This window comes from Neocloeon triangulifer, unplaced genomic scaffold (genome assembly GCF_031216515.1).
Source record: "Neocloeon triangulifer isolate White Clay Creek 2 clone unplaced genomic scaffold, ASM3121651v1 ptg000009l, whole genome shotgun sequence".
NCBI classification, from domain to species: Eukaryota; Metazoa; Arthropoda; class Insecta; order Ephemeroptera; family Baetidae; genus Neocloeon; species Neocloeon triangulifer.
The window spans coordinates 416,749-440,419 of record NW_026775551.1 but is presented as its reverse complement, the minus strand read 5'-3'; the positions used below and the strand labels follow the sequence as shown (position 1 = coordinate 440,419).

At 38.5% G+C, this 23,671-nt stretch overlaps 1 protein-coding gene and 1 long non-coding RNA gene across 3 annotated transcripts in view; one reads left to right on the top strand and one right to left on the bottom strand.

The window, feature by feature from the left end:
* Positions 1-19,208, top strand: part of LOC132195072 (uncharacterized) — a 31,783-nt gene extending 12,575 nt beyond the window's left edge. The window contains exon 2 of the long non-coding RNA XR_009441611.1: positions 19,077-19,208. This is a non-coding gene — a long non-coding RNA (uncharacterized LOC132195072). The remainder of the gene's footprint in view (positions 1-19,076) is intronic.
* The window catches only part of LOC132195066 (voltage-dependent calcium channel gamma-5 subunit-like), a 203,657-nt gene that overhangs the window by 161,693 nt on the left and 18,293 nt on the right, over positions 1-23,671 (bottom strand). The gene's annotated exons all lie outside the window — the stretch shown is intronic.

Genomic DNA, 23,671 nt, shown 5'->3' with positions numbered 1-23,671 from the left:
CACCAAGAATGGCGTTAAATTTGTGTGGACGAAAGGAGGAAAAATCTTTGCTCGCAAAGACGAGAAAACTCCCGTGGCAATGCGCATCAGAACAACTGCTGACATTATCACAAAAATTGAACTGAACAAAGGGGCCGATCAGAAAATAGATAAAAATCCGATGAAAACATCGCAAGCACCTCAAAATGACTGATCTAGCCAATTATCATGACCAAGTTTTAACTAATGCTGCTAAAATTGAAAATTTTTACATTACTGCAAAATCATTTATGCAAAACCAATACGTAAATTACATAATAGCCCATCTGAATATCAGATCAATTAATGCAAACTTTAACTCTTTTTTAAGTACAATTAATGAAGATATTAAAAAAATCGATTTTCTTGTACTCACAGAAATAAATTGTAAAGAGGAAGATTTAAATAAGTATAAAATCGAAGGTTTCTCTCAAGTAGCAAAGCCGCGTGAAGTTGGCCGCGGTGGCGGAATAATAATTTTCTATAGAAACTCTTTCAAAATAAAAATACAAAATACTGATTTTAATACAGCAGAGAGTCTAGAAATAAAAATAAATAATGATATTTTGCTGCTGGCATTATACCGGCCACCTTCCAGCAATAAAAAATACTTTTTAGACGAGCTCCAAAATTATTTAATAAAAACAGATGTTTCTTGTAACGCTGATAAAAGCGACCTTCTCATAACAGGTGATATAAATTTGAACTTGTTGGACGAGATTGACACCACAATAGAGAAATACCAAAACCTAATGGCAGAATTCGGTTTAGAACGGTGCATTTTCTCGCCGACGCGCGAAGAATTTTGTGGAAATAATTACTCCACCACTCTGATCGACCACGTGTATCACAAATTTAACAAATATCAAAATTTATCATCAGTTATCAAAATGAAAGTTTCAGATCATTATATGACCTGCTCAATGTTATTTAGTAAAATTAAAAACGAAGAAATTACCTACAAAGATGAAATAAATAATGCAGAAGTATATAAAATGCTTAGTTGCTTTGACTGGAATAAACACATCGACTTAGAAGATCCAGATAAAAACCCGATATCACAGATCGCAGAAATAATTCAGCTCATAAAGAAAGCCAATGTTGAAAGAAAATATATTAATAATTCAAGATCCAGAAAAAATGGTAATGAATGGATAACAGAAGAAATTCTCAACTTGACTGAAATCCGAGATAAATACTTCTTAAAATGCAAAAGAAACAAAACAAATCAAATGTACAGAGAAGACTATAAAAAAATAAGAAACTTAGTAAATTTTAAAATTAAACAAGCTAAAAGCAAATATTACAAAAATCTATTGTTTGATTGCGCCGGCGACTCCGCGCGCACGTGGAAAATATTGAATGAAATCCTTGGACGAGTATCACTCTCAATTGATGAAAATATTGTTCGCTACATGCCGAATAATCTATCTTTAGAGGATATATTGCAAAAATTTGGAGAGCAATTTTCTGTGAAAGTCTCGGCACTGCGCCACACCTGCAATTTTGTAGCGAGGCGCCCACCAATAATGGAGCTACCAGCAGCCCAGTCAATGCACATTCCTCCGGCCAGCGAGACAATAATAAACTACATAATTGAAAAGCTAAAAAAGAAAGGTCCTGGCACGGATGGAATTCGTTTAAATGATGTAAAATACGCTGGTGATGACTTTGTCAAAATTTTAATAAGAATAATTAATAATTGCTTACGCACTGGTTTGTATCCCGAACCACTGAAAGAAGCAATAGTCCGACCAATTTATAAGAGCGGCGCGCACAAAGACCCAGCAAATTACAGACCGATCGCAATGCTAAGCGTTCTTGATAAAATATTTGAGAGGTTCCTTGACCTGCACTTAACAAATTACTTAAATGAATTTGAGATAATTGACAAACGCCAGTTTGCATACCAAAAAGGAAAAGGAGTCGATCACCTCTTGTCTGATTTATCAGATTATGTAAATACAAATTTAAAAAACAAAGAACACACATTAGCTGTTTTTGTTGATTACAGCAAGGCCTTTGATGTGTTAGACCATGACATTTTGCTAAAAAAATTAGAAAATATTGGAATTAGAGGAAAATTGCTTTCTCTTTTTTCTACTTACTTAAAAAATAGAAAATTTTGTGTAAATGTTGATGGGAAAAATAGTGAGTTTTTCGACTTAAATTCCGGAGTGCCGCAAGGTTCAATCCTAGGACCGAAACTTTTCATCATTTATACAAATGACTTGCCAAAGCACATAAAAAAAGCAAAAGTGTTAATTTTTGCGGATGATCTCTTGATTTTGTGCAGCCATGATAATTTAGATACGTGTAAAGAACAAATCCAAGGAGAAATTAACGTTTTAAATGAGTGGTCCCATGACAATGGACTCTTAATAAATATTAAGAAAACAGTGGCAATGCACATTTGTCAGAAATCAAATCGGCCCGCAGCGAGCCCCAATATCACATTGCATTCTCTGGAGTGCTTGCATAACTTCCAAATAGGCTGCACTTGTGCGGCGATAAGAATGGAGCGAACGCATAAATATTTAGGAATTCTCATTGATGATGATTTCTGTTGGGCGCCCCAAATAAAAAGAGTGGCGAGCAAACTACGCTCCGTAATAAGAGAAGTAAAGCTAACAAAAAGCAGACTGAATGCGGATTCATTGAGAACCGTCTATTTCTCTCTCGCATACTCGCATTTAATTTACGGGCTTGTGGCATGGGGCCACGGCACAACAACGCCCCTCAAATTATTACAAGAAAAACTGCTCTACGTAATGGCCAGAAAAAATCAATTAAAAGCACACAATGAAAATGTTTTTAAAATTTGGAATGCATTGCCGCTTGAGCTAATATTTGAACAGAACATCATTCTTCTTAAATATTTTGACGGAAACTTTGGTGCAAGGAGAACGCACAATTATTCAACACGCACGGCGCAAACCGACCCGCTAGTGATGCCTCTTAGCCAGAATAGATTTCACGAAAGAACGTGGGAATTTATTATGCCGCGACTGTGGAACAAGTTGCCTGCCCGCTTTAAAAACTTTAACTCAATTAATACGGCTAAAGAAAACATAAAATTATGGTATCAAACCTTAATTCCAGACTGAAAAAAAAAAATTGCAGTTCCAGCACACACAAAAATTAACCCAAAATTAAATGAAAACCTTTTTATTTTTAATTTGCAGCACAAATAAAAATAAAAATAGACATAATTATTGAAACAAAAAATTATGCAGTAAATCCTTAACACCAAAAGATATCAAAATCTGACCTTCCCCTACCCCAACCAAATCCACATCCTTTCTTAATCTTTTTTCTCTCTTTTAGTTTTCAGCTTTGTTGTCATCATCGCGTGGACCAATATTAAGGATATGCCAGCAAAAAATGATGATTTTTTAAATAAAGTTGAACCCAAAAATAAAAATAAAAAAAAATTAATTGGGTGGTGCCTTCTGTACCACCAATAAAGGGCACAGGCCGACAAGACTTTGTCTTGGCCTGACCCTAAAAAAAAAAAAAAAAAAAAAAAAAAAAAAAAAAAAAAAATTAATTCACCTGACATGTTGGATGCTGCTGATGAGGCCCTAATTTCTCAGAGCAAAGAAGGAGGAAGTGTGAAGGCCTTTATCAAGAAACTGACTGACCAGACCCAGGAGGCTAATGACGACAACTCCAAGAGAGCTGAGGATATGACTAGGACGAGCCAGGACGAGATTCGTCGGGAAAGTTTTGCCGGTGGGGGTAGCCAACACCAGCTGCCCCCACCAGATTTTGATCACCGACCCCCCCGGCAAACTCCCACGGAAGGGGTAAAAATTGGTGTTCAAATAACACCCGATGGCTCACCATTGGTCCTGTCCGAGATTCCAGACGTTCTGTCGTTCCGCGATGCAATGATCGACGAGGTTCGAGAAATGCGCCGCAGCCTGGACAACCTGACGGCCAAGATGCAAGAACAGCCAAGAAGTCAAGGTCTGCCAAGGTCATCGCCAGCCACTGTGACGAAGAGAAAATCGGCAAAAAACAAGTTAACCAGCGAAAAGGACAGGTGGCGCTAGAAAACAAGAAGAAAAAGCAAGTAAAACTTTCACCTCAGAGGCAGTTTAGTGTTTTGATACTGAATGTTAGGGGTATGAGAACAGCCCAGAAATTTACTCTTATTGAAAGCTATGTTCAAACGTTGAAAGTCAAGCCGCAATTTATAGCGATAACTGAGCATTGGTTGAATGCAAGCGAGATTGGAATATTGAAAATAGAAGGATATAATCAGATAGCTAATTTTGCGCGCGCAACTCAAGGACGAGGAGGAGTTGTGTTGTTTGTAACGCATAAGCTGCAGTATGAATCAATGAAGGAAATAATTGTAAATAATATAGAAATGAAATTCGAGGCAGCTGGAGTAGAATTGAAATTGTCGGGAGAAATATTGAAAATTATTCTTGTATACAGACCTAGTAATCCCCAGTCTAATTCGGAAATTTGCAAGTTTTTTGAGCGATTGGAAGACGTTTTGGAAAATAATGTCACACATCAAGGAAATTTTATAGTAATGGGTGACTTTAATATCGACTTAATGAAAGCTTGCGTAAACGCGACAAAGCTGAGAGAACTTACTAGAGGTTACTGTCTGAAGCAGGAAAATAGTCAAGTTACGAGAGTGGATGGCGAATCGGCAACATTGTTAGATGTAATATTCTCATCACTAGCTTGCGAGGGTCAAAGTAAAGTCTTGAGTTGCCCGTTTTCAGACCATAATGCAGTTTTTTGTGAATGGGATTTAAATTTAACAATGAGAAGAGACACATTTAAATTTAGCAGAAAATACTCGGAGAAAAAATTGGAACAATTTCTATGAAGCGCTTGCGAATGAAACATGGGAAGATGTGATATTTGTTGAAGGTGACGTTAATATTAAATGTGATATCTTTATGCAGAGGCTAACCTCGTACTTTGAAAATTGTTTCCCGATGAGAAAAGTGGTCAACCGTATTAATCAAGCCGGTAAAGTAAAATTATCTCCGGAGACTATGGAGCTTAAAACAAGGTTAAGAGAGATGGGCGAAAGGTTGAAAAAAGAAACAGATTTGCAGTTGAAAGAAAAACTGAGAGTAGAATCAAAGAAATTTAAGAGACGTGTTGTAACTTGTATTAATAAGGAAGTCAGAAATAACAATAATGAGCGAATTTCTAAAGCAAGCAATAAGTCTGGAATGATGTGGAGAATTGTAAAGGAAATAAAAGATGGTAAAAATTTTTCACGTGATGAAATTAAGTGCTTGAAAGACGGCGAGGAAATTGTACACGATCCTCGTAGAATCACTGAAATTTTGAACCAGAATTTTATAGAAATACTACCAGAGATTAATAGTGAGCTTGGCCGATCGGTTGAACAACAAACTGAGGAGAGTTTCCAATTATGTATGCTACGTGAAGATCAGATCTATGAAATTCTTTTGGGGTTGCCGAGTAAAAAATCTTTTGGCTGGGATGGAATCTCAACAGATGTCTTGAAAAAGATTTCTGCTTTTATCGTTGTCCCACTGACGTACCTGGTAAATTGTTCATTTTGTGAAGGTGTTTTTCCAGATTTAATGAAAATATCAGAGATAAGGCCACTACATAAGAAAGGTAGTGAATTAGATGCGACCAATTATAGACCAATTGCTCTTACATCGTGTATCTCGAAAATATTTGAGAAAGCTTTCTTGATGCAACTAGAAAAATATTATGAGGAAAATAACTTTTTGCCTGTCCAGCAGCACGGATTCAGAAAAAAGCGTTCAACAGTTACTGCCCTATTTGATATGGTTATAAATGTGTATGATTCCTTGGATAAGAGAGAAAAAATCAATGTAATTTTGTACGATTTTACAAATGCATTTGGATCACTAGTACCTGAGAGATTGTTAAGCAAACTACAAATGTTTGGTGTTAATGGCAAAGCCTTAGACTGGATCAAGTCATTTTTGCTGGAAAGAAAACAGCTCTCTAAGCTTAAAATCCTTAATGAAAATTTTGAAGAAGAAATAATTAAATCAAAGCTGCAGGAAAGCAATAGAGGCGTTCCGCAAGGTACCTCACTGGGCCCCTTTTCATATAGTGCGTACTCGATTGACCTTCCATTGATTATTATAATTGCTATATTAGTAATTTTTGCTGATGACTCAACTATGATTGTGAAAGGTAAAACTGCCTCTGAGGTGAATGAAAGGACAATAGAAGCAAACTCTGATATGGTGAAATATGCGAGTGATAATTACTTAAAACTGAACCCAAACAAGTCTATGGTAATGACAATGCACACGGCACAAACGAAGAAAATAGTTCAGCCCGAAGTCTTCATAGACAATAAGGAATTATCTGTGGTGAAAAGTAGTCGCCTTCTTGGAGTAACGATAACAGATACAATGAGTTGGAACAAGCAGTGCAGTGAAGTGGTTGCCAAGTTACGCAGTGTTACGTATCTATTTATCATGTTGCGAGACAAAGTATTGGAATCAACTCTAGTCCAAGCCTATCATGCGTACGCGGCTAGCCGAATACTTTACTCCATTGTAATCTGGGGTGGCTCTACACACATGAAAGATGTTTTTCTAGCGCAGAAGCGAGTAATAAGAGCAATGGCTGGTGTTCAATACTGGAGAAGTAACTCGGCGCTAGACTCATGTAGACCACTATTTGTGAAATTTGGAGTTCTTACAGTCTATTCATTGTATATTTTGGAGTGCGTTAAGTTTGTGCGTAAATTTCCTGAAAAGTTTAAACTGAATCGGGATGTTCCAGGTGTAGTAGTGCGAACTACGCGTGCTACCAGCTACGTAGACACTGATTTGTTTGTAAGGCCAAGCTCACTAAATTGCGTAAATGAGAGTCCGGAGATAATGATTGCCAGAGTATATAATAAACTACCTAATGTACTGAAAGAAATATCTGACTATGGCAACTTTGTTAAAAGTGTCAAATTTGTAATGCTGAAGTGTCAATACTATGATATGAATGAATATTGGACATGTAAATTTGAATGCCTAAATTTGGAAGAGTGAGACTCAGCTGCAGGGTTTTCGGGGGTGGTTTTCCCCTGCAGTATTTGAGGAGGGTTAGTCAAATGCTTGCCCACCCCCGCCAAATTATCAATGGCGTGCGAGCTCCCTCAATCGCTCCCTCAATTACTCACTTATTGAATGTTATAGTTTAAATTTTTTGGAGGTTTTATTTTGCTATTTTATTGACTTGTTGTAAAGACAAATTGGTGATGTATTACATATGTCTAATGCAATAAATTTTGATCTAATCTAATCTAATCTAATGTTTTTCATTCAAATTTTACTATTTTACTTACTTGCCATGTAAATTCATAAAGCGGTTTAAAATAATTATGATCCTTTTTTTATAACTTGTGATAAATATGATTTAAATAAATAATAAACATTCTTCACACGTAAATAATTCAGAAAAATAATTTAATTTGAAAAAAATATGAAAAGTCTTTTAGCCATTATACCTGTGCTTAATTTTTTTCCATCAATATTTTGTATAGCACGAAAAATGCACCCTCTTTATCTCAACATACAACTGCAAATTGTGTTGGGGAAAAAACAGGCCTTTGTTGATTGACAGAATCGATGTTGCTGACGTTTGCACAAGCGCTCGCGTTTTTAATTCCGTAACAACGGGGTCGTGTTAACAAGAGCCGGGGTTGATGCCGCGTTAATTCCAACCCGTGTCGACGTAACTTACGCCCCTGCTCTCTGCAGCGTTTGTCTTAATGACGAGGCGTTTTACGATGTTTGCGCAGCAGAATCAAGATGCGCGTCTCGGCTGCTTTTATCTAAGCCAAGTGCCGGCAAAAATGCGCATACAGAATTATTGCTGCCTCGCATTGTGCATAATCTGCCGGCTAATTAAGCAGCGCGAGACTTTTCGAAGATATTCCCGTTGTCAGCATTTCGTGAGCAAACAACGGGGATTTTGCTCTTTCAAAAACGGGAGAATTTCTTAATTTGGTTTCAATTCCAAGATGCCTGTCAGTCTGCTTTCATCAAGATTACTAAACAAAAAACATTTCGTTGATAATTTTTTAGCCTGTTTACTTTGACGATTTGTTAAATAATAAGTTAAATTCATTTTCAATCAAAATGAAGCCCATCATGTTACTGTCGCTTGGTAATTGGAAGCGAAAGAGCATCACCGCGTTTTTGCACCGTTCCATATTTGATGACGGGACAAAATTTCCACCACCGACGAAAGTCACATGGGGGTGAAAGGCGAGGGCGGACGGAGCAGCAGCTGTCGAAGCATCAAAGTGAAATTAAGCCTGTGCCGCGCGTCGATAATGACGACGCCTTTATGAATAATTTTTATTCGTTCTCTGTTCGATTGGAAACAAATTCGCCAGTTTGTTTTGCCATTTTTCATCGAGGTAGTGACGTGAAAAAATAAATCGATCGCCGTGTCATCAAAAAGGGGTTATACTGGTTTATTTTCGGATGAAATTGTATCAATCGAGGCTGTGTTTAATGAGAGTCGCGATTTTGTCACACGCCGCCGCCCCACGATCGTATAATTACGCGCCCAGCAATATAGTATTCGCCTTCTAATTTACTCGTCACTTCCTTTCCGCTTCCCGAGGAAATGAGCAAGAGACGAAAGAGAAAGGCTACAAGGAGGAAAGTCTCAGTCAGTGTTGTCAAAACTTAAGCTGCGAATAATGAGTCCAATAAATTGTCTGGTGGCAACTTCGGGAGAGAAGGCTTGCGTTTCAATTTTTCAAATATAAGAAGCTTACGTTTTTATTCATCCATTGCAACTCTACAAAAAATATCTGTTAATTAATTGTACGAGTTGGAGAATGTTTATTTTAAAGAAGTTCTAAAAAAGCTACATAAAAAGCTTAAAATTTTTTAAACTAAATGTTAATTTTGTTCAGTACTTGAAGGGAAGGGAAGATGACAAAGACGCTGTCAAAAGATTCAAATGAAATATCCTCATAAAAAACTAATTTTTATCCTTAATAATTACATACCATTTTAATGAAGAATTTTTCAACTCCGTAATTTCAATTAGTAATCCTGTGTAAAATTAAATTACATAATTTTCGTTGAATAGAGAAATAATTTTGACTTAATCAAACACTGATCTTCATCACAAAGGTCTTGAAATGAATTTCATTTGGTTTACGAGAAGTTGTTTGCAACTGGAGAATCATCTCCATCTCTGCCGGTGCGTATATCAGCGTGCAAGCAATTGACTGTGCGTGGGGGTCGCTTGGAGGGTGGTTGCTCTCCAAATTCGGGTCATGCCTGCGCATTTTGTTTGTTGCCCTCCTCGGCTCCTTATTCCGACCCGGCGAGACAGCCGGGCTGAGATTCGCTAATTGAGTTTGCAAATCTGGGCGGCCTTGCAAATATTTGGCCACGCGCGCGCACGACGTCGGCCCGACGAAAGGAACAAAACCCAAAAGATCGACTTGCGTCGCAATCAACCTGACTAAAATAAACTCGGGGCAATAAAAAAAAGGCCTTGCTGTATAATTGGCGATCAATACAGAGCGCAGCCTTTTCGCTTCTGCAACTGGTGCAAATTTTGCATGGACAAACTTTCTCCGTCAATTAATTAGAAAAAAAAATAAAGAAAAAGTTGTGCGCCGACAAAGTTTTAAAAACAAGTTGTTCTGCCGGGGAAAACGGAGAATTTTTATGTTCGGAATGCGTGCGTTTTTTACCCCTGAGCGGATTTTGCAGGCCAGCTCAGCGAGTGGTGCATTCCTGGACGCGACTTTTGATCTCTTGCTCGCATAATTTTCCGCTCCCCCGACCCGGAATTGTTTTTTGTTGCTGCAGCAAGGGTTTCGGAAAAGAAAGGGCAAGACGTTATTACAACCCTTCAGATTCCGCAAATCCTTCAATATATACAAAAATTTTAAATTTCGTCCGTGCAGGGAATTCCAATTTGATTTGAATAAAAAAAAAATAATAATTGCAGAGAGTTTTGTCATTTGGTGTCCGAAAGGCATTAGTATGCTCGGTGGGCAGCTGGGCGACGTAAATTATTTGCCGGCGCAGAAATATATGAGAAATAAATGAGTTCCGTATTACATTTGCCGTCTGCGCCCGTTGGCAACTGGCAACAATAGCCTCGCTCGCTCGCTCGCTCTGATAATCTGCGAGAGAGCATGAAAAATGGCCGCATGAGGCGAATTTCTTAGCAGCTTCTTCTTATTATTTCAAATGAAGATAAATACCCGCCCGCCAGCTCGGCCGGCGGTAATTATTTCTGCTTGCGCCTCCGCTGCAAAAAATTCTTCTCCCTTCCTTTCAAGAGAAAAAAATAATATATTTATTTTTGCAACTCGGCATGAACATATTTTTTGTCACTCTGCTTTTTAAATTAATTTTGAGGCGCCGATTTTACTACAGTCTTTTTTACGGCATGTCTGGAATGCAAAATGCAAATTTTGGCCGTTTGCGGCTGGGCCTCGAGAGACGCCCATTCGAAAAGAATTAGCACTCAGCTCGCCCTTGCAGATTGTCAAGACGTCAAGAGCGATAAAAGAGCGACGAGGACACACCTGCTGAGCAGTGCAGCATACTTTCAACTTTCCACTTTCACCTCAGCTGCGATCCTTTTCATTAAATTTTTAACGCTACACATTTGCTCTTGACATGCCTTGATTAGTTTTAACAGACAAAAGCAGAACTTAATAAATTAAATTTCGTAAATTACTTAATATAAAAAAATATTTTCTTTATAAAAATTAGATTAACTAAACGCTTAAATTTATACAATGTTTAATTTCATGAAAATTGATCAAGTAAATTTCTTGTGACAAGATAAATTAAACGGGCTTTTTTTCGGTGAAAAATATGAAATCAAACGGATTTGCCGCAGTTTTGGTGACCCGTTTCAAGGGAAAATACAACACATAAAAAATTACATAATTTAAAACCCACTTTTATTAGCAAAAAAGTTGCATTCATGAACGAAAATGAAATTTATGTTTTATTTAGTTCAAAGTTTTAAACTTTCCGTTACCTCAAAGATTTTAGTTCACTTCCACGAACTTCTCCTGACCGCCATCTTCACTCAAAGTTAAATTTCTAGCTTGGCATATTCCAGTTTTTAAGCCACTTGCAAATTGTAATTTTTTTAAACAGTGTTTATTTTTATTCTTGTATACTTCCGATTAATTGTGTTTAAATGGACACGTCTTGGGTTAGCGGTTGCCAACTTTAGTGTTGGCTAAAAGAAAAAGTTTCGCGCTAGATAAACCCAAGAGTGGCCGAGTCAGAAAAGTCGGCGACGCATTATTGATTGCCTCGACGGCAGGCGGCGGCGGCGGAAAAGATAACAAAGGAAAAGTGTTGCTTGCTCGTGCGGCTGCGATTCTCTACTTTTAACCAGAGAGAATGTCGCAGAGCTACAATTAGAAATTATCGCTGGGGATAAAGAAAGATATAGCATTAGAGGCGAAACAAACGTGCCTCGGAAAGAGAGAGAGAGAGAGAAGAAAAGGCGAGCAGTAAATAGGAGGGCCGTAAAACAGAAGCGTGCCGTCTGCGGAATGGTAATTGAAAAGGCGTGCCATTGGTCAAGACAATGTGTGCACCTGCGTCTGCTTATCTCGCCAGCCAGTCCATCAGGCACTGGCTCAATTTATCAGCCGCGTCGCCTCTCATATTGCCCCTAATATGTTTTTGTCTCCTCTCCAGCTGCCCCCGTACACTTTACGGCCGCCTTCTTTATAAACTGATAAATTTCGTTATGATCGTCGCCGTTTCATCCAAAGTGGCAACCGACCGACACCGACCAATATATCGCTATACGACCTCCCTTCTCCGCCCAAAGCACCTCATCAAAGTAGAAGGAAAAGGTTTAAAGGATTCATGATTCACGTCTTTATTTCACCAAAAAATGGAAAGGTTAAAATAAACCCCAGTTTTTCCATTCAAATGTATTCATTTTATTTTTCCCTGACCAAGTAAGAACAATCATTTGGTAGGGATGAAAATAGGCACAAAGTTTATTAAATAATCATGGAAATTTTATAGTAATTTTTACTTCTGAAAATTAAAATAATAAAACAAATATATTTAAATGAATTATAACAAAGGAGAAAAATGCAGTTTCTTCCAATTAATTGGAGATAAAATAATGTAAAAAGAAAGCATGGAATTTTTTTAAATCAATCAGCAGCATTTGTTTATTAAAAGAATATAAATAAAATTAATAATTATAAAAATACTTAGTTTTAAATTATTTAAAAAAAAATTCAAATTTTTTGTTCAATATATTGCAAATATAAATAATAATTATGCAAACATTGAAGGTTCAAAATGAAAATAATTTTTATGCACTGATACAATATTATTATTATTATTATTCTTTATTGACTTATGAGACGTCGCCACGATGGAATTACTCAATGCGACGCGCCCCATTTGCAACATAGTACATGATAAGAGAGAAAAAACAAAAAATAGCAAATTCGATTTCTGTTTTCAGAAATCCAGTGTCAAGCGGGTTGCATAATATGAAAATACACAATGGCCTGAGCCTTACCTTTGATGCGATTGAATTTGAGTCGCCTGTTGTCGTTGACGCGATGAATAAAATAAAAAGGACGATCAAAGGGTCTTTGCGAAACGCGATAGCGGATGAAAAGTCGGTCGGGGGTCTTTCAATAGAGAGAAACGGCCCCGGGGGGCGCCGCTCTTCCATTCGCCCCGCGGCTCGATATTAGCAGGCGGGAGAATGCTTCGTTCCACTTTCAGCACAGCGGCAGTTAATATTTTTTTTGTATCGCTCTCTCTCTCTCGCCGGTGGGTCTCAATATCGGCTGGGCGTGCGTTGACTTATTGGAAAGTGTTAAAAGGCGCCATTCGAAAGAGAGGCACTTGAGGAGCCCACTTTGGCGCACATAAAAAACATCCGCACGCGCGCGCGTTGTACACGTCTCAGTTTTTCCGTGCCATTATATTCGGCGGGCGGCATCAAACTTCTGCTCCTTCTTCTTTCTTTTGGCCCTGCTGATATAAACGGAGGCAGATACTTGGAAAGCTTTTAAAGCTTCGACTTTATAGTTTTCCTTCCTATATCCCGCCATTACGTCGGCGAGGCTAAAAAAAGGATTCGCCGTTTCGGGAGCAACTTTTTAATGCCCCTAATTTTATAAGTGAAAACAATAGGAGGCCCCCGTGCGTAAATTTTGTTTGCCCGGGATTATATCTGACCGTATTAAAGAAGTGATGGGGCAGCTTTAAATCGCGATTTGCTGCTCGTGTTTTCGCTGCGGGCCTCAGGATTACTTTCCATACATCGGTGCGGCTTCCAATCGATGGGTTTTTGCCTCTAAAGAGGATCAAATTAAGTAAGGGTGCTCAACCGACGTGAGCACAAATTTCATGTACTTGAAAAAATATAAATGAAGCACTCTCAACGCGGCTTTAGAAATAATTTGCACCGAAATAGAATCTCAGGAGCTCATTCTGGAGAGGTTCGTTGTAAATGTTACCAAATGATTAAATTATTTTGCTATTTTTAGCTACAAACTTAAAGAAAACTTCACGAATTGTAAGCGGTAAATTGGCCACTTTCTTTCATCTCCCCTACGTGGTAGATCTATTTTTTATTTCACACTAATTGCCATTTTCCGCATGCGGGTTAGGTCGTTGGCCGCGTCACGGGGAGGAGGGCAATCAGTCATTCGCGGCTGATCCGTCCAAGTGACACGTGGCCCGTTTTTGCCCCCGGTCGAATTAGGCCCTTTTGTTTATGCACTTCTTGCGCCCAAACTGCGTTTCCAACTGATGAGAGACCTCTCGAGTCTAATGAGATGGCGCAAGGAAAGTTTCCAGAGAGTTTCATCAAATTGACGAGCAAAAAATGGGGCGTTTAACGCATATTCAATTAGGCGAGAGACACAAAGGTGGGCGGAAACTAGGTACTTCCTGCTGGTGCCAGCAAAGTTATTGTTGCCTCAAAAGGGATCTGGACGGAGAGGCTTTGTTTGTTTGCGCCGGAGATTATTCCTCCAGCGCCTTTTCTCTCCGCCCCGCTTTTTTCCGTTTCTTAATTTCTTTGTGCCCAAGCATTGAAAGGAACTTCTCTTGCAAATAATCCGCTCGGCACCAAAAGCATTCAGGGGTTTATTTTTTTTTCTCCCTTCGCCATTGTGGTTTGGAAAAATGGAAAGCGCTTTGCATCTACACAACTTGGAACACAATATTTAATCCTTTGTATTGTGGCATGAATAAAGAAAGACAAAATATCAACACATCTCTTTAAGTCTTTTTGCAACGTTAGAAATAGTGATGAAAATTAATTTTTATGTTGATTTGCAAAACTATTTCATGCTTTAATGCTAAGAGCTTTCCAAAACCAAATTACAGAAAGCCAGGTTGAGAGGTAGATTTTAATTGCTTGTATTTGGAATAAATTTGACTCTTTTTTTAAACTTAATTATAAATTTCCCTTAAAATTTTAAAATTTGAAACCCTAGTTTACAAGGAAAATAAACTTTGAAATGGCAGACACGAGTCAATCAAATTCCTCTCCTCAGGATATTGAGCAGTAACCGAAATGCAGGCAATTTTTTGGAATTGCTTCTCCATATCAGGGGTTGATTTGCAAGGGAAAGAAATAGAAGGGGGCGAGTGCTGATGGGGCAGAGCGATTTTCCATTTGCTCTGAAACTGATAAAGGCGCGGCAGGAAGGGAATTCGCTATACTGGGTGCGTAATCCGATTTTTGTTTGATAACTCGAAATTCACGGGAGCTCGGGGAGAAAGAGAGAGAAAAGGAAACATCAGCAGAAAGCGAGCGTATGTGTGGAAGGAAATATATAAAGAGTGTACGCGATACACACATTGCAGATGGAGAAAAATTGCAACGCTCGCTCCCTGGGGCGATGCATGCAAACGCGTCCAACTTTTTACGAGCGGATGAAATCGCGTTGGGTTTTTTTTTGCACGGCACAAGACGTGAGCCATAAAAGCTCGGAACTCATCACCGGGCCATATTTCCCGATCAGCGAAATTAGAAAATAAAGCCGAGGGAGCACTTGAGTCCATAAATATTTTTTATATCGTCGCGCTCTTAGCTGACTGCAAGGAGTGGCTAAAAATCAGCGGAGCACTTGAGCCCAGGATTTATGTGGGCCCCCGAGTTAAGCCGCTCGCGAAATGAACGCGCGCGCGCCTTTTATGACGAGACACGACTTTTTACTTTAGAGGACCTCGGAAATCATTCCATGGAGATAAATCAAAACACAGAATGGAGAGAAAGCGCCCTTTAAAGGAGAGAAGGCCTTTTGTGTGAAAGGGGAGATGCTGGCAAATGACTTGCGAATAATTGTGCTGTTTACTGTCAGAGGAAAGTGTTTCTCTTTCAAATGTGCCCCAATTAGTCTCCCTTTTTCCTTCCGAGAGGACCGCCGCGGAATTTAACTTGATAACAATAATGCACAATTTTCCCTCTTCACACCACACTAATTTGCAAGACGCACCTTTCCTCAGAAGCCGCACACTTATAAGTTCATTCAAAAAGGGATGGAGATTGTTTAACACCTCTTGAGAACTGTCAGATGTATCAAGAGTGTTGCCATTATTAGTCGTCATGGAAATAGTGCACAACGGCAGCAGCCTCTCTGAATTTCAAAGGAGTTCCACTTGAATGGAATATAAAAAAACAAACGTTTGAGCTCCCGCAGCCATCAAAGGCGGTGAAGAGATAAAAAGAAGAAGCATCTGTTGAGCAGGTTGCATAACTATCTTTAATCTGTCATGTATCTAGATAATCGTAATTCCTTAGAACTCTAATTCTCTCTACTTAGAACTAGGGATACTTCTCCTCTCTGAATTTGATAATTTTTTTCATCATAGACGAATATTATTCCATTAAATATTATAAAATCATTGTTTTATTTGACAATAAAAAATTTAAACATGAGTTGCAGAAAATTGCCGACTTCCTGAACACTAAATTTATCGAGCCACTTCCCGAAATGAGTGAACAAGAAATACAACTCGCCATTGAAGACGTCCCACTAGTGGAGACGATATTTTCACTTAATCAATTGACAACACCAGACGAGATTCGGAGAGTCATTGGCGCCTTTCCTGCAAAAAAATCAGCTGGCTGGGACGGAATATCCATGAGCGTCATCAAACAAATTTCCGCTTACATTGCAACGCCACTTTCGGATTTAATAAACTGTTCCTTCGTGGAGGGGAAATTTCCTGAAAATTTAAAACTGGCGACCATTGTACCTATCTACAAGAAGAAGGGCGAGGAAAACGACGCAGCAAACTACAGACCAATCGCTCTCACGTGAGCGGTTGCAAAAATATTTGAGAAATGCTACCTAAATAGAATTGACGCCTACTTTTCAGACAATCAACTAATTCAAGGCTTCCAGCACGGCTTCAGAAAAGGCAAAAGCACGGTAACAGCACTCTATGACCTAGTCACGGACTTGCACTCGTCTATCGAGAAACGAGAGAAAGTGAACATGATCCTATACGATTTCTCGAATGCGTTTGGCTGCGTTGTGCCCGAAATCCTGATCGGGAAACTGAGATGCTATGGACTCGATGAAAAATAACTCTCTTGGATGAAATCATTCCTCACGGGTCGGAAACAAGTGGTTCAACTTAGGCACCTTGACGAAAACCAGACCATAACGAACGTAACATCTGCAACGTTGGACTCCTCCATTGGAGTACCGCAAGGAACGTCGCTAGGACCATTTAGTTACACGGCCTATGAAAACGACTTTTCGTTGGAAAGCGTAGCTGCCACCCTCTATGTCTTTGCCGACGATTTGACGAGCCTCGCAAGGGGTAATACATACACCGAAGCTAACGGCAAAACCTCGCAAGTTAACAAAAGTGTGGAGACCTTCGCCGAAAACAACCGTCTGAGACTAAATGCCTCAAAGACGAAGGTCATGCAAATTCACACCGCTCAGACAAAGAAGTTGGAAAAACCTTCTGTTCAACTTAACAACACGGAAGTCGAAGTGGCGAATGAGAGCAAGATTCAAGATTCAAGATTCAAGATTTCTTTATTTTGTTAAGCATTATATACCACATAACATACATAGTAAATAACAGCTTTTTAAAATAAGTCAGTGTACATGGCATTATTTAAACGATAAAATTCGTTCAAGTCATAGAATTTGTGCTCTAACACAAAAGCTTTCACCATTTTTACAAGAACCTCGTCATTTTCGAGGACTTTTAAAGATATCGGTAATGCATTAAATATTCTGGGGATCATGATTTCTGGGTTTTCTACAGATTTCTTAAGCTTTACTTCTTTCACAACCAAATCATTACAGCAAAGATTAGTCTGATTATGTCTAGTCACTCTCCTTGTATCTACAGTATCACTATATTTCTGAAATAGGTTTCGGTTTTGCACCAAGAATTTTATACATTCAAGTATATACAACGATGGCACGGTCATTATATTATATTTGACAAATAATGGTTTACAAGTATCCAACGCTTCATTAGATCGCCAGTAGGGAATGCCCGCCATGGCTCTCAACGCTCTTTTCTGTGCTCTAAATACTTTGATTAAATGACTAGAACCCCCCCAAATTACAATCCCATACATTATATGACTCTGAACGTGTGAAAAATAGATCAATTTTAGAATGTTATCTGACACCTTGTATTTTAGTCTAGTGAACACATGAGAGACTCCTCTCATTTTATTGACAACCTTATCACAGTGATCATTCCAGTTAAGTGTATCATTAATTTGTACTCCCAAGAGTTTACCAGTTTTACAGATTTCTATACTCTTATCTTCAATTTTAACATCAGGTTGAACAAGATTTTTTGTTTGGCTGGTATGTATTTGTAGTATTTTAGATTTTTCTGAATTTATCCTCAAAAAATTATCATTAGCAAAACCGACAAAACTGTCATTTACAGCCACCGTTTTAGTATTTACCTCAGGGAAAGACTCTCCCTTGACTATAGCCGTGGAGTCGTCGGCAAACAAAATCAGGAGGGCCAAGAACACAGCGAGAGGAATATCATTTAAATACATAGAAAACCCAATTGGGCCGAGAACTGTGCCTTGCGGCACACCCCTGTTACTCTCTAATATATCCGAGTTAATAAACTCCTCGTACCTATCACAACCAAGGTTCTTGAGCTGTACAAATTGTTTCCTATTTGATAAGAAGCAGGCCAACCACGAGAGCAAGTTCTCGTTTAGACCGTATTGTTTTAACTTATGTATAAGGAGAGGTGGATGAAGGGTGCCAAACGCGTTAGAGAAATCATACAAGATGACATTCACTTTTTCTTTTGCTTCAACTGATTCGTACAAAGATGTTACATAGCTATATAAGGCCGTTACAGTATTTTTTCCCTTTCTAAATCCATGTTGCTCAGGTATTTGGATATTATTAGTGTTCAAGTGGTTTTCCAATCTATGTAAAAAGGCTTTCTCATATACTTTCGATATTGATGACGTTATCGCAATTGGTCTATAATTTGAAGGGTTTTCTTTTTCGCCCTTTTTAAACAGTGGGATAATTTTAGCAAGTTTCATATTTTCGGGGAAACTACCTTTTAGGAATGACTCGTTTATTAAATAAGTAAGAGGCGCAGTAATATACATTGAAATTTTTTTCAGTACAGTGGTTGAAATTCCATCCCACCCAGATGAATTTTTAGATGGGAGATGATTTATTATACTATATATTTCAAACTCCTCAAAAAGCTGTAATTCTTGTACCATATTACCAAGGTTATCAGTCACTTTGGAACAATCAGCTAAATTTATATTATTTAGGTCAGGCTCTGGTTCAACAAATACATTGTTCAGGCAATTGGCGATATTAAGTTTAATTGATTCTTTAGCACCGTTTATATTTAATTCGTCAATATACTCTGAATTTTTACTTTTCCCTAATTTAGTGTTTATAAGTTTCCACGCTGCACTAGATTTGTTTTTAGATGTTGCAATTTTCCTATCATTTACTTGCTTTGTTTCTATTTGTATTTTATTAACAACTTCCTTCTTTCTTTCTTCTTCAGGTTCTGGGTGTAATATTCACTGACACAATGAACTGGCGTGCACAGTGCGAATATGCGAGTGGGAAACTAAGAAGTGCAACATACTTGTTTGTGAAAATGGGCAAGAGAGTGCCTAAGAGTAGTCTCAGACAGGTATACAGGGAGTCCCATATCTCAACGACACAAAGTACGGCCGCCTCCCGGAGCGGCCAATGGTCCGATTTGAAATTTTCCGACGACAACTTGTCCAGAAACTGTCCACAATTTTGTGGAGTGATATTGAAATTTTTTGGTCGACGCGTTAATTTGCTACGAGCGTCGAAACGAAGTCGAGACTTTGCTCTTATGGGAAATCCCATGTTAAACTAAAATCGCGTTTTTGCATCAACGAGAAAAAAAATGTTCTCGTGCGAATTTTTGAACACAATTAATTTTAATTGTGTTCTGTCAACTGGAGGAAGTCACAAATCAAATACCACCCCATAATTCACCCTTCAACCCTTAATTTAGGGTGAAAATGTTGGTTAATTTGATTTTTGCAGGGTGAAGAGTTGCTCAGGAAAGACCAATTAGGGCTGAGAACATGAAATTTTTATTGCAACTTGTTCACAATATCCATTGGCCGCACCCCAGGCGGCCACACCAGCGAGATTGGTCTCTGGAGCTGTCGACTTGCATAAATCCACAAAAATAGCAATTACGTGGAAAAAAATGAATGCGTGCAGATTAAAATCTGAAATTTGGTACAGGGGTACAAATTATCATGCTAAGAAGGGTCATCGGTGTCCCGACCGAATTTTCCGGAAAAGTGACCAATTTCACAAGGGGTGCACGTTTTGGTCGATTTCTCAATTTCTATGGGAGCTAAAAACAAAACTTTAAGTGATTCTGAAAGCTGATTAAATTTCCTATCTTTTGTTTGTGGACACTAACTTTCCAACGCTGGCTGCTTTTCCGGATGAGTGAAGTAAAAAAATAACTTATTTTTCCCAGAGCGTATGCAACCTGCAACAGAAAGACTAAATAGCCAAAATGTAACTTGGTTCTTTGGCAAAACACCCCTAAAATTTCAAAACTTTTCCTCAAGCCGTTTTTCCGCAATAGCCAAATTTCCCAACCCCTTTTGAGAAAATCAAAAATTTTCCGGAAAGGCATGTGTGATGCATCATTCGATTGGGCACGTCAAGGAGGTGCTAGAAATAAATTTTTATCAAAATCGGAACGTTTTTCAAATTTTTAGAACACTTTGAAATTTAAGATTTTTTTAATTTACAAAAAATGTTCTAAAAATTTGAAAAACGTTCCGATTTTGATAAAAATTTATTTCTAGCACCTCCTTGACGTGCCCAATCGAATGATGCATCACACATGCCTTTCCGGAAAATTTTTGATTTTCTCAAAAGGGGTTGGGAAATTTGGCTATTGCGGAAAAACGGCTTGAGGAAAAGTTTTGAAATTTTAGGGGTGTTTTGCCAAAGAACCAAGTTACATTTTGGCTATTTAGTCTTTCTGTTGCAGGTTGCATACGCTCTGGGAAAAATAAGTTATTTTTTTACTTCACTCATCCGGAAAAGCAGCCAGCGTTGGAAAGTTAGTGTCTACAAACAAAAGATAGGAAATTTAATCAGCTTTCAGAATCACTTAAAGTTTTGTTTTTAGCTCCCATAGAAATTGAGAAATCGACCAAAACGTGCACCCCTTGTGAAATTGGTCACTTTTCCGGAAAATTCGGTCGGGACACCGATGACCCTTCTTAGCATGATAATTTGTACCCCTGTACCAAATTTCAGATTTTAATCTGCACGCATTCATTTTTTTCCACGTAATTGCTATTTTTGTGGATTTATGCAAGTCGACAGCTCCAGAGACCAATCTCGCTGGTGTGGCCGCCTGGGGTGCGGCCAATGGATATTGTGAACAAGTTGCAATAAAAATTTCATGTTCTCAGCCCTAATTGGTCTTTCCTGAGCAACTCTTCACCCTGCAAAAATCAAATTAACCAACATTTTCACCCTAAATTAAGGGTTGAAGGGTGAATTATGGGGTGGTATTTGATTTGTGACTTCCTCCAGTTGACAGAACACAATTAAAATTAATTGTGTTCAAAAATTCGCACGAGAACATTTTTTTTCTCGTTGATGCAAAAACGCGATTTTAGTTTAACATGGGATTTCCCATAAGAGCAAAGTCTCGACTTCGTTTCGACGCTCGTAGCAAATTAACGCGTCGACCAAAAAATTTCAATATCACTCCACAAAATTGTGGACAGTTTCTGGACAAGTTGTCGTCGGAAAATTTCAAATCGGACCATTGGCCGCTCCGGGAGGCGGCCGTACTTTGTGTCGTTGAGATATGGGACTCCCTGTACTTTGCATACGTGCAAAGCAATATCTTGTACTCGATTATTATCTACGGTTCCTCCCCATACTTTAATCTTGTCGCTATCGCGCAAAAACGAGTGCTGCGGGCTATGGCTGGCAAACGGTACTGGAAAGGACCCGATCCACTTGAGTCATGCAGACAACTATTCAAAGACTTTGACATCCTCCCAGCGTTTTCTTTGTACATATTGGAGTGCGCGAAGTTTGTAAAGAAATACCCTGATAAATTTGCCAGAAACAATGAGGCAGAGGAAGTTCACGTCTACAATACGAGAAACAAGCCAGTGAACGAAGAAGACCTTCACATACCCCCAGTGACACTAAACTTGACAGCGCAAAATCCGGCGGTCATGATCGCTCGAATTTACAACCACTTGCCTGCCGAGTTAAAACAAATTGAAGATCTAAAGACATTCACCCTGAAACTGAAACAAGTGCTAAGTGAACACAACTTCTATGACATACACGAATACTTACTGTGCAGTTTTGACAAGTGAAATTTCTCGCGCTATAATCCTATAGTTTTTTCCCTTTGCCCTAAGCAACGGGTTTTTTTCTCTAAATTTTAATTTTAGACCTGACATGTTCTAAAGACTACTGTTAATATTCTTGTCTAACAGAACAACAATAAAATTGAATTGAATTGATGGACATTTTTTCTAATTTCTATAGATTAGTTCCTACATTTGAGCAGATTATGTTAAGTATACAAAAAAATAACTTTTAGTTACACTTATGTTATTAATGAACTTTATTCCTCGATTAAAATTATTAGAATTTTAAGTGCTTTTATTATGTAAATTTTCAGTCTCTGAATCGGGACTTTTTTTAAATATTAATTTTTTGTATTTTTTTCATATATTGCTTTTGAGCTTTCTAGAAACTGGCAAAAGGCAGCGCATTTTATTTTTCTTGAAAAAATCTCTCTCTCCTGCACACACACTTGTACGTCTGATACTCGAAAAAGAGCTCCGTGCACCGGGTTCTGAAAAGGTGAGTTTCAATTACAGTAATGGCCCGGCGGATCCTTCCGGCCGAGATTGAATGCGTGTGTGTGCCTCTGGCTGACCGGCCGGCCGACGTTTGTTTGTCGTCGGCGGCGGCGGCAGGGAGGAAAGGGTGCTGCTGTTTTCTGCGACCGGCCGCTCTTAAACAGGCAATACAAATTCAATTCAGCGGCAGCAACAGCGAGCATAAATAATTTAGGGCTGCGGCAGCGCGCGCCGAGCAACAACCCATTCTTCTTGCGGTTTGCGCGATATTGAAATTCGGGCGTGTGTGCGTTCGCGAATAAATTGGCTTGCGTCGAAAAGCATAAACATGTCTGCAGGCGGCGCCCCCCTTTCCTCCTTTCGTTCGCCTAAAATATTCCATTCATCCATATTCATACGATTCAGACTCGATCAAGCGTGCTTTCAAGAAAACTGTAAACACGATACTGAAAGCGCCTGCAAAGACAGGCACCTATTGACGTTATTCATAAGTTAGCGCAGCGGTTGCTTATTTCAAAATTCCCCACACTAATTTATCTGTTGAAGGGAGAATTCCGAGAAAGTAGAAGGAAAGTCAACATAGAATTTATTAATTACAATCTCATTCAAAATTTATTTCCAGGAGGAAGTCTGAGGTGTGTCAATTATTCACGGTTTCAATGAGAGCAAAATGACCAAAATCATTTTGGTAAAAAAAACAAATTAAATTTGAGTTTAATTTGTTTTTTTAGACTTTTTAATGCAAATGTAATTCCACTCTGATAAACAAATATTTACTAATTTTCAGTATATAGGTTAAAAAAAGCAGTCAACCTCCTTAAAGGTTCTGCAGGTTCCGTCTTCAATGAGAAGTCATTTTTTGCGTCCAGAATGATTCGCAAATTTGATTGTTCTATAACAATTGCTAGAAAAATATTCTGTGATTCCTGCATCAAAATGAGCTGAAAAGTTTGATTTTTCATTCCGTAAACCATTTAATTTAAACTTAGCCTTTTCAATAAATAAGCAATGAAGCTCGTTCAGTTCCTAGAAAATTGCTATACATTAAATCATCTTTTTTCCAACGCTTTATCAATGCCTTGTCAGCTAGCTCTATTTGTATTTATGGAGTTGGCCTTTCTCTTTCCCTCTCTCACTCTTTTCCTTTGGTGGGAACTTTGTAAAACAAAAAAAACTTTTGCCCATCTCTGCCCATCCCCACGCTCAAATTCGGTCCATTTCTGAGGGAGGAAGTTCGGCTCCC